Raw genomic sequence first — 13413 nt, forward strand, 5'->3', positions numbered from 1 at the left:
CTGAGGATGTGAACCCTTCGGCTCTGGTTCATAAGATATTACAAACCGGTGAGAGATCTCCTGTCGAAAATTCTACGAATTCCTTTGCTGGTGGGGGAAAGCCGACAGGAGATTAAATGTCTCTTGTTCGGGAGGACTCGTCTCAAAGAGATGAAGGGTTAGCTGCTATTTTTCTACCGGGTAACGGACCAGAGTTGTCCACTGTGAAGGTGACAAACAGTATGGACTGTCTGCCAGAGTCTCGAGGCGGCAGGAGGAAGGTGGCGGGCCTAGCTTGCCTGGGAAATTATAGATGTTTATATGCAAATGCTAGACGTGTTCAAAGTAAAATTGGTGAATTGGAATGTTTAGTGTTGGGAGAAAACATAGACATTGTGGGAATTTCAGAAACTTGGTGGAATGAGGAGAATCAGTGGGACACGGTGATTCCTGGATATAAGCTATATCGGAAGGATAGGGAGGGAAGGTTGGAGGTGGGGTGGCTCTGTATGTCATAGAGGATATACGGTCCAGTAAGATAGAGGTCAGAGAATTAGATTCACTTTTAGAAATGCTTTGGGTTGAAATAGAGGGCCAAAAAGGAAATTTAACTATGGGAGTTTGTTATCGCCCACCAAATCAAAAGAGAGAGGACGATTATAATATGATGGAAGGCTTAAAGATAGCGGCTAAACGTAAAAACTGTGTCGTCATAGGTGATTTTAACTACCTGCAGATTGATTGAGTCAATATGTGTTCTGGTCGAGAGAAAGAGATTGAGTTTCTTGATGCTCTCAATGACTGTGCTATGGAGCAGATGGTCTCAGAACCTACCAGGGGTGGGGCGATCCTGGATTTGATCCTAAGTAATGCCCAAGACTTGGTGAGAGATGTAAAAGTGATTGCGCCTCTTGGGAGCAGTGACCATAATGTTATTGATTTCACCGTTTGTATAAATAGGGAGTTATCCAAAAAGACCGCCACAACCACGTTTAACTTTAAAAGGGGTAAATATACTGAGATGAGGAGGCATGTGAGGAGGAAACTGAAAGGAAAGGTACATACGGTCAAAACCCTTGGGGAAGCTTGGAGACTATTTAAAACTATAATCCTAGAAGCTCAGATAAAATACATACCACAAGTTAGGAAAGGCTCAAACAGGCATAAGAAAAGGCCTGCATGGTTAACAAACAAAGTAATCGAAGCTGTAAAAGGTAAGAAGGACTCCTTTAAGCGGTGGAAAACCAGTCCAAGTGAGATTAGTAAAAGGGAACACAGGCTGTGGCAAATCAAATGCAAGACTGTGATCAGGTAGGCAAAAAGGGACTATGAGGAACATATTGCAAAAAACATAAAGACCAACAATAAAAATTTCTTCAAATATATTAGAAGTAGGAAACCAGCCAGGGAGGCAGTGGGGCCCTTGGATGACCATGGGGTAAAAGGATTACTGAAGGAGGATAGGGAAATGGCTGAGAAGCTAAATGAATTTTTTGCCTCCGTCTTCACTGTGGAAGACGAGAACTTTTTGCCCGCCCTAGAACCACTAATTTTGGAAGGGGTGTTGAAAGACCTGAGTCAGATTGAGGTGACAAAAGAGGAGGTCCTACAACTGATAGACAAATTAAAAACTAATAAGTCACCGGGTCCGGATGGCATACATCCGAGAGTTCTGAAAGAACTCAAAGTTGAACTTGTGGATCTTCTAACAAAAATCTGTAATCTTTCATTGAAATCTGCCTCCGTTCCTGAGGACTGGAAGGTAGCAAATGTCACCCCCATCTTTAAAAAGGGTTCCAGAGGAGATCTGGGAAATTACAGGCCAGTCAGTCTGACTTCAATACCGGGAAAGTTGGTAGAAACCATTATCAAGGACAGAATGAGTAGGCACATTGATGAACACGGGTTATTGAGGAAGACTCAACATGGGTTCTGCAAGGGAAGATCTTGCCTCACTAACCTGTTACATTTCTTTGAGGGGGTGAACAAACATGTGTACAAAGGAGACCCAATAGATGTTGTTTACCTTGACTTCCAGAAAACTTTTGATAAAGTTCCTCATCAAAGGCTCCTTGAGTCATGGAGTAAAAGGACAGGTCCTCTTGTGGATCAAAAACTGGCTGAGTAATAGGAAGCAGAGAGTGAGTATAAATGGGCAGTCTTCGCAGTGGAGGATGGTAAGCAGTGGGGTGCCGCAGGGTCCCATGCTCTTTAACTTGTTCATAAATGATTTAGAGTTGGGAGTGAGCAGTGAAGTGGCCAAGTTTGCGGATGACACTAAATTGTTCAGGGTGGTAAGAACCAGAGAAGATTGTGAGGAACTCCAAAGGGATCTGTTGAGGCTTGGTGAGTGGGCGTCAACGTGGCAGATGCGGTTCAATGTGGCCAAGTGCAAAGTAATGCACATTGGGGCCAAGAATCCCAGCTACAAATACAAGTTGATGGGGTGTGAACTGGCAGAGACTGACCAAGAGAGAGATCTTGGGGTCGTGGTAGATAACTCACTGAAAATGTCAAGACGGTGTGCGTTTGGGCCAACGCCATGCTGGGAATTATTAGGAAGGGAACTGAAAACAAATCAGCCAGTATCATAATGCCCCTGTATAAATCGATGGTGCGGTCTCATTTGAAGTACTGTGTGCAGTTCTGATCGCCACACCTCAAAAAGGATATTATAGCATTGGAAAAAGTCCAAAGAAGGGCAACTAGAATGATTAAAGGGCTGGAGCACTTTCCCTATGAAGAAAGGTTGAAACGCTTGGGACTCTTTAGCTTGGAGAAACGTTGACTGCGGGGTGATGTGATAGAGGTTTACAACATAATGCATGGGATGGAGAAAGTAGAGAAAGAAGTACTTTTCTCCCTTTCTCACAATACAAGAACTCGTGGGCATTCGATGAAATTGCTGAGCAGACAGGTTAAAACGGATAAAAGGAAGTATTTCTTCACCCAAAGGGTAATTAACATGTGGAATTCACTGCCACAGGAGGTGGTGGCGGCCACAAGTATAGCCACCTTCAAGAGGGGTTTAGATAAAAATATGGAGCACAGGTCCATCAGTGGCTATTAGCCACAGTGTGTGTGTATATATAAAATTTTTTGCCACTGTGTGACACAGAGTGTTGGACTGGATGGGCCGTTGGCCTGATCCAACATGGCTTCTCCTATGTTCTTATGTACAGTCTCTGGGTTGGTGGAGGATGAAGTCCAATCTTTGCGGAGGAGCTCTATTTCATGTTCCACTTTCCCCGGTCAGGGTAACAGCAGATGCTTCGCTGTGGGGATGAGGAGCGCACCTAGGGGATCTTTGCATAGATGGTCCATGGCCCCCGTCTGTGGCTCACCATCACATCAATTTTCTGGAACTCATGGCAATTCACTTGGCCTTGAGATCGTTCCTACCCTTGATTGCCGGTCAGACGGTGGCTGTGATGTCAGACAACACGACAGCTGTAAGTTATATAAACCATCAAGGGGGAACTGTGTCCCGAAAACTGTGCGCTGGCGATGCAGCTTTGGGAGGCCTGCATAGCCTCACAGACCTTCCTTGTAGCCACCCACCTGCCGGGAGAACTCAGTGTACAAGCGGATTCCCTGAGCAGGGGGGCGGTTTCCCATCACGAATGGGAGGTGAACTGGAGATACCTCAAACCCCTGTTTCGGGATTGGGGTCATCCCAGGATAGATGTATTCACCACAGCAAGCAATCGAAAATGCGGTCGGTTCTGTTCGAGAGGAGGGACAGACCCAGGGTCCCTAGGGGATGGTCTTCTGCTACCGAGGGGGAACAAGTTCTTCTACCTGTTTCCACCCTTACCTCTTCTTACCAGAATGCTTCACAAATTGGTCCAAGAGTGTCTGAAGTGCATCCTAATTGCTCCATGGTGGCCGAGACAGAACTGATTTCCTATCCTCCTAGCCATGGTGAAGAGGTGTTACCACATGTTTCCGTCGGAACCAGATCTCCTTTCGGCTCAGGGAGGCCGTTTGTTTCACCACGACATCCCTCATCTCATGTTGATGGCCTGGAGAGTCAGCTTCCAGAATTCTCTGACAGAGTGAGGCATGTGATGTTGAACAGTAGAAAGCTGTCAACTTGCCGCTCCTATAAGGAAAAGTGGTCTAGATTCAGAACCTTTTGGGGGGACAAGGGCATCAGTGCGCAGACTGTTAGTCTTAAACTTGTGTTTGAGTTCTTGTTGACTCTTGTTGATTCTGGGCTCAATCACTCCTCGATTCGAGTATATCTGGCTGCTATCTTGGCTCATCATGATCCTGTGGATGGTGTATCAGTTTTCACACATCAGCATACCAAACGTTTCTTGAAGGGCCTTCTACGGCTCCACCCGCCATCTAAAGTTCCTCCCCCTGCTTGGGATCGGCCGTTGATCCTGGAACGGCTCTCGAGGCAGCCCTTTGAGCCCTTGGCTACCTGCCTCTTGCATCTTCTTGTCTGGAAGCCTTTTTAGTGGCTGTCACTATGGCCAAGAGGGCAGGCGAGTTAGTGGCTCTGCGGTGTGATGCTCCATACATCTCTTTTCAAGATGATCGGGTATCTTTGGCCCTGGACATTTTGTTCCTCCCTAAGGTGGTGTCTAGTTTCCACCTCAATTTGGAAGTGTTCCTGCCTACATTCTACTCATCTCAGTCTGCGGAAGAATGATGTTTGCACGCCCTGGATGTCAAGAGGGTGTTGTTATTTTTTGTGCATCGCACCAAGCCATTTCAACAGAATCCCAATCTATTTGTTTCCTATGCGGCCCCTAGGTTGGGTTTCAAGATCTCTGCACAGAGGCTTTCTAAGTGGATCATAGAGGCCATTAAACTCTGCTATCTATTGGCTAAGCGTCCCTTGCCTGGACCGCTCCGTGCGCATTCCACTAGGACTATGGCTACGTCCACAGCGTTTCTGAAGGGTGCTTCCTTGGCGGACGTCTGTTTGGCTGCAACCTGGGCATCTCCTCATGTCTTCATGTGACAATATGCCCTGGATGTCCGGAAGCGTCACAGAGCACAGCTGGGTTCCCTGGTCCTTCAAGCCGCTAGTTCTGCATAACCACGAGCTCCCGCCTCCAGGTAAGCCTAGCTTGCTACTCTCCCATGAATATGAAGCACAGACACCATGAAGAAGATAAACAGGTTTCCTTCCTGTAACTGATGATCTTCGAGTGATCATCTGTGCATTCACACTACTTGCCCTCCTTCCCCTCTGCTGCCGGTCATGGGTGTTCTAGATTGGCGGCGGCGAGAAGGAACTGGCGGGATGTTCGCACCCACCGAGTGAGCATGCGCACTGGGGCTGTCGCGCATGCCCACTGGGACCAGGGGGCGAAAAATCCCAGACTTTTGTATTACCGATCGGGGATTGGCGCTGGCGCTTCATCCCATGAGTGTGAATGCACATGAGTGTGAATGACCATTCGAAGAACATCGGTTATAGGTAGGAAACCCGTTTTTCCATTTTAGCCTGCAAAGTAAAAGCTCTGTTGTGACCTTTAAATAATTGCAATGGGAGTTGGGACTAGAACCACTGGAGTACAGTTCTCAAGATAACTTCTTCATTCCTAAACTGTGTATGAACTCTGACACAAAAATGCTAGGTAATAGTGGGGGTGATGATGTTTTTCAGCCTTGGAAACACTAATAGGGACCCTCCAAAGCTTGACAGGCACTGCTGCCACCAATAACAGAATTTCCATTCATCACAACTTGTTCCAGAATTACTGCCTTGGGATACATGTTCCTTTCCACTGACATGCTTCTACTGCCGGAGTGGGGGGGTGGGACTTATGTCTCTTAGCCTGCCTCTCTGCACCCAGCCCACCTTGGAGCAGTTGTTCCAGAGTTACTGTCTTGGGGCACTTGTTCCTTTACACTGACCCACTTATACTTGGGCTGATCTATTTGGTTCTTTTTGCTGGGTCAGGTGTTCGGTGCCATGAGATGGGGTGTGAGCAGTCACACTTGTCTCGAGAGGATGCCATCACTCTCCCCTGTACCCAGTGGTTGTGGGCCACATGCACAGCCTCCTCCTCCAGCAGCGAGCTCCCCCCAGAAAATCAGGGGTCTCTGCACCTGCTTCCCCTGCTCCATCCATGGAGCTCATCTCAACTACCACTTAAGAATTTTCAGCATTGCCGCCTAAACTGCAGCAGCAAACTGTTTGGAAGGGAGGATAGTGACAACAGCAAGTCAGAGGGTGGTGCTGATGCTTCCTCCTCTTCCTCATCCCAAGATTCTCAACTCACTGCAGCTCCCACTTCCATCAGTTTGCCCCCATCTAGTGCTTCTCAGCCCAACAAGGAAACAGCTATGCCTCCCACCTGCTCCAACCATGGCTGTGGGGACACCATTCCATTCTGCCACATGGAAATACTTCCACAACCTGGGGAGTGACCCATGCATGATGGAATGCATGGTACATCATGCCCATGTCTGGAGGGGCCAAGACCCAAAACGGTTGGCCACCACTTTTCTCTGGAGTCATCTGTAAAGGCAGCACCCCAGTTTGTCACTCCTGGAGGAAGGGGTGTTGGATACTAGTGGGAGGCATAAGAAGCCCATTCCCACTCAGCAGGGAGAGGCAAGGAAGGAGCAGCTCAGTCCAAGAGGAGCTCCAGGTGCTGTGATCAGGACTACAAGACAGCCTGCCCTCCAAGAGCTTATGTTCACAGGGGCACTGCCTGTGCCAGGGAAAAGGAGAAAAGGGAGGGCTCAGGAAAAAAAACTCTTACCTTATCAGTGAGATGACTGCTGTGGATGGCAGCCATATCTTTCTTATGGAGGACATGGCATTTCATTGGCTGATGCACCATGTGGTTGCCTGGTACACCATCCCTTCCAGGAGGACCATGAGATGGTGAGTTTTGTTCTCCACGCACTGTTCCATGGTGGACCAGTCAAGGCCAAGCTTCCCAAAGTGCAAGGCTGAACTGTCCACCTGATGACAGATCTCAGTGGTGAGATCAATGAGAGATTACATTCTCTCTGCAAGGAGTGGGAGTACAAGCTGGCCTGCATGTTCAGTGCCCACCTAAAAGGCAACATCGCCCTCAGTAATGCACAGCTCATTTGGTGGGAAGTGTGACCTTTGTCATGGTTCCAGAGCTGTGGATGCAGCCAGAGGCATCTGCTGGTGGAAGAAGCAGGGGAGGAGGAGGACAAGGAGCAGCAGGAGGAGAAGAGAGTGGAGGCAGTCACACAGCCTGATAAGATGCAGGCACAGAATCCCCTGTTCTGACCTCCCACTTCACAACCAACAACCAGGAGCAGTGTTGGTGGAGCTAGTTGTACAATGGTGGTGGATTCCATTGAGGAGTGGTCAGGGAGTTCCTGAGGGAGTCCCCTGAGCCCGCCAGTTCTGATCCACTTGAGTACTAGGCAAGCAAGAGTATCATATGGCCAGACCTTGCTAGCATGGTCATTGATCTCCTTTCCTGTCCTCCCACCAGTGTGCAGAACAAGCAATTGTTTTCCCACCTTGGACACATGCTCAGCCACCACTGTTCCCATCTGAATCCAGTTTGTAGGAAAACCCGACACTTAGGCAAAAAATATACTACTAATAATTATTAATTATTAAATAATTGAGTCCAATGCAGTGATCTTATAGCCTAGTTCCAAATGAAGGTCCTAGGTATTTTTTTACTCCGTTTCAATTTTTTCTTCCGCAGTGGTTAGGGCTCTTCAATCAATTAATTATATCCAGGATGTCAATTGTGTACAACTCAAGTGGGGATATTTCTGCTATTCTGCAATATATACACTTCTCCTTGAAATATTCTTCTCTATCTCCTATTTGTTTCTTGCATAAACTTAGGAATCAAGCCTCTTTTTTCTGATGCCACCTTGCTCCGGACCTGGTGGAGTAAGTTCATGGCTTCTGGTCATCCTCTTGCATATCCCCCCAGTCCTTTTTTCCCTCTAGGTGATCCTGGCATGCAGTGCATGGGTCATGCCCCTGCACTTGGGTGGGAAGATAGCTGCCTCTGCCGGACAAAGTTGGACTTCCTCAGCAGCCAACCCAAACAACATAAAAATAAACATCAACCTCACCCAGAAGAACACTGGTACCACCAGAGCAACATCCTCTTCACAGCACTACCTCATAGTACTTGTCCTTGCATCACTTGTTCAGGCTAATTTAGCGGACTTCCAGTGATCTTTGGTGGGCTGTAACTCAGACACACACACACCCAGTCAGAGCATATAAGGGGGCATCCTGGGAAGCATTGTTGCCTCTAAGCTGAGTCAGCTAGCTCACAGTTTTTTTGCCTCCAGCTCACACATTTTTGTCTTGGCTCAGGAAGAATGGCCCCAGAGCGAACTAATTTACAAAGTAGTCAAATCGCTTGCTCACAAACATCACTTTTGTAGGTACTTGGCTCCCAATTCTACAGTATTCAGCTGAAAATGAGATTATTCCATCTAATGTACACATCCAGGACTGGATTTATTTCTGAGTTTATGGTCGCTAACAATTTCTCTGAGGCAGAAGCCGTCTCTGTGGGTTATTCCCATTCATTCAGGGAGGCAGGAAATACTTTTCCCACTTCCTATTTGCACCTTTAGAATGACCCTCCCTTCAGGTCTTTTCCTGCCTCTACAGGGAGAGCAGCTTCGATCAGACCTTGGCTTTATCTAACTTTTGAATGCTAGAGTTTTCCTACATATTTTCCATCTTAATTACCTTTATATACTTTAATTCCTTCACTGTTCCTCCTTATATTCTAAATCATTTTGGTGAAGACTAATAAAATCTGCTACATCTTCCCTCAGAGGAGAATGTCTCTCCATGTTCTGTCTTTCTTTTCTATATCTTACCACTTTTCTCCTCTTCCTCCCACCCTCTCTCTTTGGAGACCGACTGAGAATCAGCACTTTTTGCTCTTTCAAAGTGCTCCCCCCTAATATTTTTTCTTTCACCGAATGGTGGAGGCAGAACACTCAGATGCTTTTCTGACTTACATGTGTACTTTTCAGGTGGGGCCAACATCCATCTTGTGCCATCCATCTTGATGGAGCCCAGCAGTCTGCAACAGTGACAGCCAAATGACAGACCAAGAAGCACTGCTTGCTGGTAGAGCACACCAGTTCTTCAGGGCTGTTGATAGCTGGTGGTGGCCATTTTAGAGGTTCGGAGTCTGCATCCACATCAGCTGGCCCCTGATAATGACTGACAGAGGTGTCTGTTCAGCATACCATGGAGCAGAGTCATAACAGAGCCGCGCTCTTCAGTGATAAAGTACCCAATTTTGGGAGTTTCTCTTGGGATTATTCAAACCTTCCACAGAGGCATGGCTTCTTTCTACCCTAATGTGACTTTTCACAGGGCTACTGTCAACCTATTCACATTTCTCATCCCCTCCTGCCCTGGGCCACTAAGGCACCCAAGTAGGCTGTTACCCCTACAAAGAAATGCAAAAGCCCTGGAGCAGAACCTGGGTTCTCTGACTCTTAGCCTAATGCTCAGGAGGAGGGGGAATCATTATCAAAGAGGAGGAGGAAGAAATCCTTGAAGCTCTTATACTCTACCCTTACCGTGGCCCAACCCAAAACCTGTACGGGTTTTTTTTTTAAGTCCCGCAGTATGAAATTGGCCGGCCACAGCCTGAGACAGCCCCTGGGGCAAAGTTTTCTAAGCGACTCCTCCGAGATTATGGAGATGGAGGAGCCCAAGTCCAGCTCCATTAGGCATGGAGCGCCCTCGATAGAGACCGACACCCTGACCTTGTCGGGGGTGGTGAGGGGCAAGTTCATTACCTGCAGGCTCGTTGATGCAGTCGAGTATGCCTCCGTCGAGTCGTGGTTGGTGGACTGGCGCCTGCGGTTAACCTTGGCCCGGCAAGCCCGCGCTATGTGGCCCACTCTCCCACAGTTCCTGCAGTCCATGTTCCGATAGGGGCAGTCCTGTCTCTTGTGTGGATCCCCACAGCTGGCGCATTTGGTGTTGGCTGGTCTCTCCGTCGCTCGTGGTCTCGTGGGTGCTCTTGGGCCCGTTCCTAGTTGGCGACGGAGCTGGTTTGCCTCCTCCTCCTCTGGGTTGCCCGGTGCCGTTTCTTCCTGGTGGATGGCTTCTGCTCGCGGGTTGTTGTAGCTTTTGGTGGCTCTCTCGAATGCGATGGCTTCGTTGAAGACGCTCTGTAGGGTGAGCTTCTCTTTCGCGAAAAGCTTTTGCTGTAGTCTTTCATCTCAGAGGCCCCAAACAAATCGATCCCTCAGGGCTTCGTTCAGTTTGTCGAAGCTGCAGTTCCCCGCAATTTGGCGGAGGGCGGCAAGGTAGACTGCGGCCGTCTCTCCTGCCCCTTGATCTCTCCTGTGGAAGAAAAATCGGTGGGCAATGAGGGATGGCTGGGGCAAGAAGTGCTCGGTCAGGAGTCTATCTCCTCGTATGTTTTCTCCGTGATCTTCGCGGGGGCCAAGAGACCCTTTGTGATCACGAATGTGGCCTCCCCGCAGACACTCAGGAGCATGTCTCTCTTACGGCTGTTGTCCGTGATTATGTTCACTTGTAGGTAGCAGTCGACCCGCTCCGTGTAGGTCTCCCACCTATCGGGGTTGGCCAGGTCGAACTCTGAAAGGTGGCCCATCGTCACGCTCGGGTTCGCCATGGTGACGGTGGCGACAGCAGGCGCTTCAGTCTTCCTAGTCTGCGTGCCTTCCTCGTCTCCTGCCAGGTCAGCGAAGTCCCGCTTTGGGAGTTACCTGGCTAGGATCCCAACCTCGTCGCCACTGTAATGTATTGAGTGACGAGACGTGTTGAAGGCAACATACTTTATTGGTGAGTACATCACAAGAGAGAGAAATGCGGGCCGGGTCCCAATTATATACATGCCCCGGAACAACCCTCCGTCTGGCCTGGTCCAATCCTGGACAGTTAAACTTCCCGCCACAGATCTTGATTGGCGGAACGTATTAGCAAGCTATATCCGGGGACCAGTGGATTTCCACTGGTCGCCTCTGTAGCGTTCGCTGTGTTGTACATGAAGACTTGGATGCAAGACATAACAGGTACTTACTGTGAAGGGTCCTTCTCTGAGGTCATGAGGCCATCTTGACCCACCCATCGTCATCAACATTACTGTTTCTATGTGCTGTTGTTTTCTTCTTGCCTTTCTATCCTGTACCTCACTGGGTACTGTTATGTGACCATTAATGTTTTTGTTTAGTATGTTTCTTTAACAGAGAGTGTTACTTGCAGGCCTTGAATTCATCAGGAGCTCACAGGAACACAGCTCCTGAACCTTTGTGAGGGTTCCCCCTCTTCCTCCCCACCTACCTACTTTGTCCATTGAATAGTAGGTGCAGCTGCATAACAATCCCTGGATGAGCTCCACCACCTATTTTTCTACAAAATGACCCCTGGTTACTTGAAATACGATTACTGCTTTCAGAGTCCCAAAACTAAAGGGAGGGTCATTCCAAAGGCACCAACAGGAAGTGTAAAAAAGTATTTCCTGACGCCCTGAAGGATGGATGGGAATAACACAAAGAGATGGCCTCCTGTCCTGACCTCAGAGGAGAAGGACCTTTCACAGTTAGTACCAGTGGTCATTCTCTTTTGTGGTTATGTACTGGCTTAATGCCCCTAATAGCAGAAGTATGGTACTTGCCTTCCCTTTTCTATGTAAGTGTTAACACTTTTTTCCTTTGCCTGTTTTTTTCCTGATAGATGTTTCTTTAATGAGATAAAAGTATTTAAAAATACAAGCAGAACATCAGACTTTCTTACCTAGGTAGCCTGGCATGAGTGTTTTGTTTTTGTATCATCAAAGGATTTTAACTCCTAACTGTGGGGAGGTTATGGTGATACTGTAGTGTCATGCCTCCTGTTGTGCTGTATGTAGATTGGCACCTTACATACACGGGTAATGTGGGTTGCTATTGGTAATCAGTGTTGTTGTTTATATGTTGAAGCATCTTTTGCTGTTTGTCTGCTTTACCGTAGCAAGTGTATAGGATTGTAGTTATTACCTAGATATAAAACTAGCATAGCTATGATGCAGCATCTGCACACAATAGCAGTGTTTCAGGTCTGCTGAGTAGGCATAGAATGAGCTGGATGTTATCATGTTCCTCACTATTAAATGTGGCATCTAATGAAGATTTGCATATGTGAAAATCAAATAGGTTTGAAAGACCTTTTGTAGTACTTCCCTGCCTTCAACACATTTTTTATTAGAGTCAGTTTGCACGTATCAATGCAGGTCATCAAATATTAAGTATACATTGATTTGGACAATGTTAATTGAAAAAACAGAACATAGCAGTAATATTCTGCGCCCCCCCAATAGCAAGAAGCATCCATTATTTTAGTCAGTGCTTTATTTCCCACATTTGTATCTTAATCTCATTAGAAAAAAATCATAGGATACTTCTTTTGAGATGTGAGCTATTTTGGAACCTTTATTTACTGCCACTTTACAGTAAAATAATCATAACCAACCCCCAAATTAGTCATGATTTTCAGTTCATGTACTAGATAGAAAATAAGTTTTTATCTGCCACTAAAGTTAAGTGAGTTAAGGAGTGTTCCATGGTATTGAGGCAACTACCATAGAAGCCCTCTTTTTTATAAATGTCTCTCGTGTGTTTGCTTAAGATGCTAAGATCTTAAGCACGGCCATACTTGCAGACTTTAGGGAGTTGGAGGATTCATATGGCAGCATTTGCTATAAATGCTTAATGTAATTATTTAGACATTGCCTAGATTTCTGTGGGCTTGAAGAAGGTTGTTTTTCGCTGATTTTACCTTCCTGCAGCAACCCAGAATACACACAATACATTGCTCCTTGGGAATATGGGACCCATGGGAATACTATGTGAGTTGGAAGGAGAAATTCTTCCCCTGCCTGCAAAATCTAGATTGGATCCAAACCATCACCTAGATGTTTAACACATAAGGGAAAAAAAATCACTGTATTTCTGTTCCTAGAAGAAAGATGATTTCTAACTATATCAGATTTGAATTAGGGAAATATCTATATATCTGTAACTGAATCGTCTGAATTCTAAATTTTTAATTTTTAATTTTTTTTTTTTAGAAAAGCAGCTCCAGATTTTGATCATGGCACAGTATTCAAAATCTTCCCTTTCCTTGTGGTATTTCCTGGATAGAGGCGCCTCCCCCATTAGCCTTAGTTGTGGGGGGGGGGGAGGAAGTAACCTGACTCCTCTTCATACACTAGAGTTAAGCCATGGGGATGAGAATTTATCTTTTGGAAGGCACAGGAGGCAGAGAAGAATGAACTTCTTACAATTCTCATTTTATGTCTATGATCCACATTTTTCCTGGCTCAAGTAGCTACTATTATAGATATTGACAGATCTAATCACAGATCATACATCTGTCAGTCTTACTGAAGAAGAAGATGAAGAAGATATTGGATTTATATCCTGCCCTACACCCTGAATCTCAGTCTCAGAGCAGTCACA

The 13413-nt window shown here is 46.7% G+C and overlaps 1 protein-coding gene across 4 annotated transcripts in view; it reads left to right on the top strand.

Moving 5' to 3' along the window:
- Window positions 1-13413, top strand: part of ANKRD12 (ankyrin repeat domain 12) — a 104372-nt gene that overhangs the window by 18955 nt on the left and 72004 nt on the right. The window lies entirely within an intron of this gene.

This window comes from Heteronotia binoei, chromosome 7 (assembly GCF_032191835.1).
Source record: "Heteronotia binoei isolate CCM8104 ecotype False Entrance Well chromosome 7, APGP_CSIRO_Hbin_v1, whole genome shotgun sequence".
NCBI classification, from domain to species: Eukaryota; Metazoa; Chordata; class Lepidosauria; order Squamata; family Gekkonidae; genus Heteronotia; species Heteronotia binoei.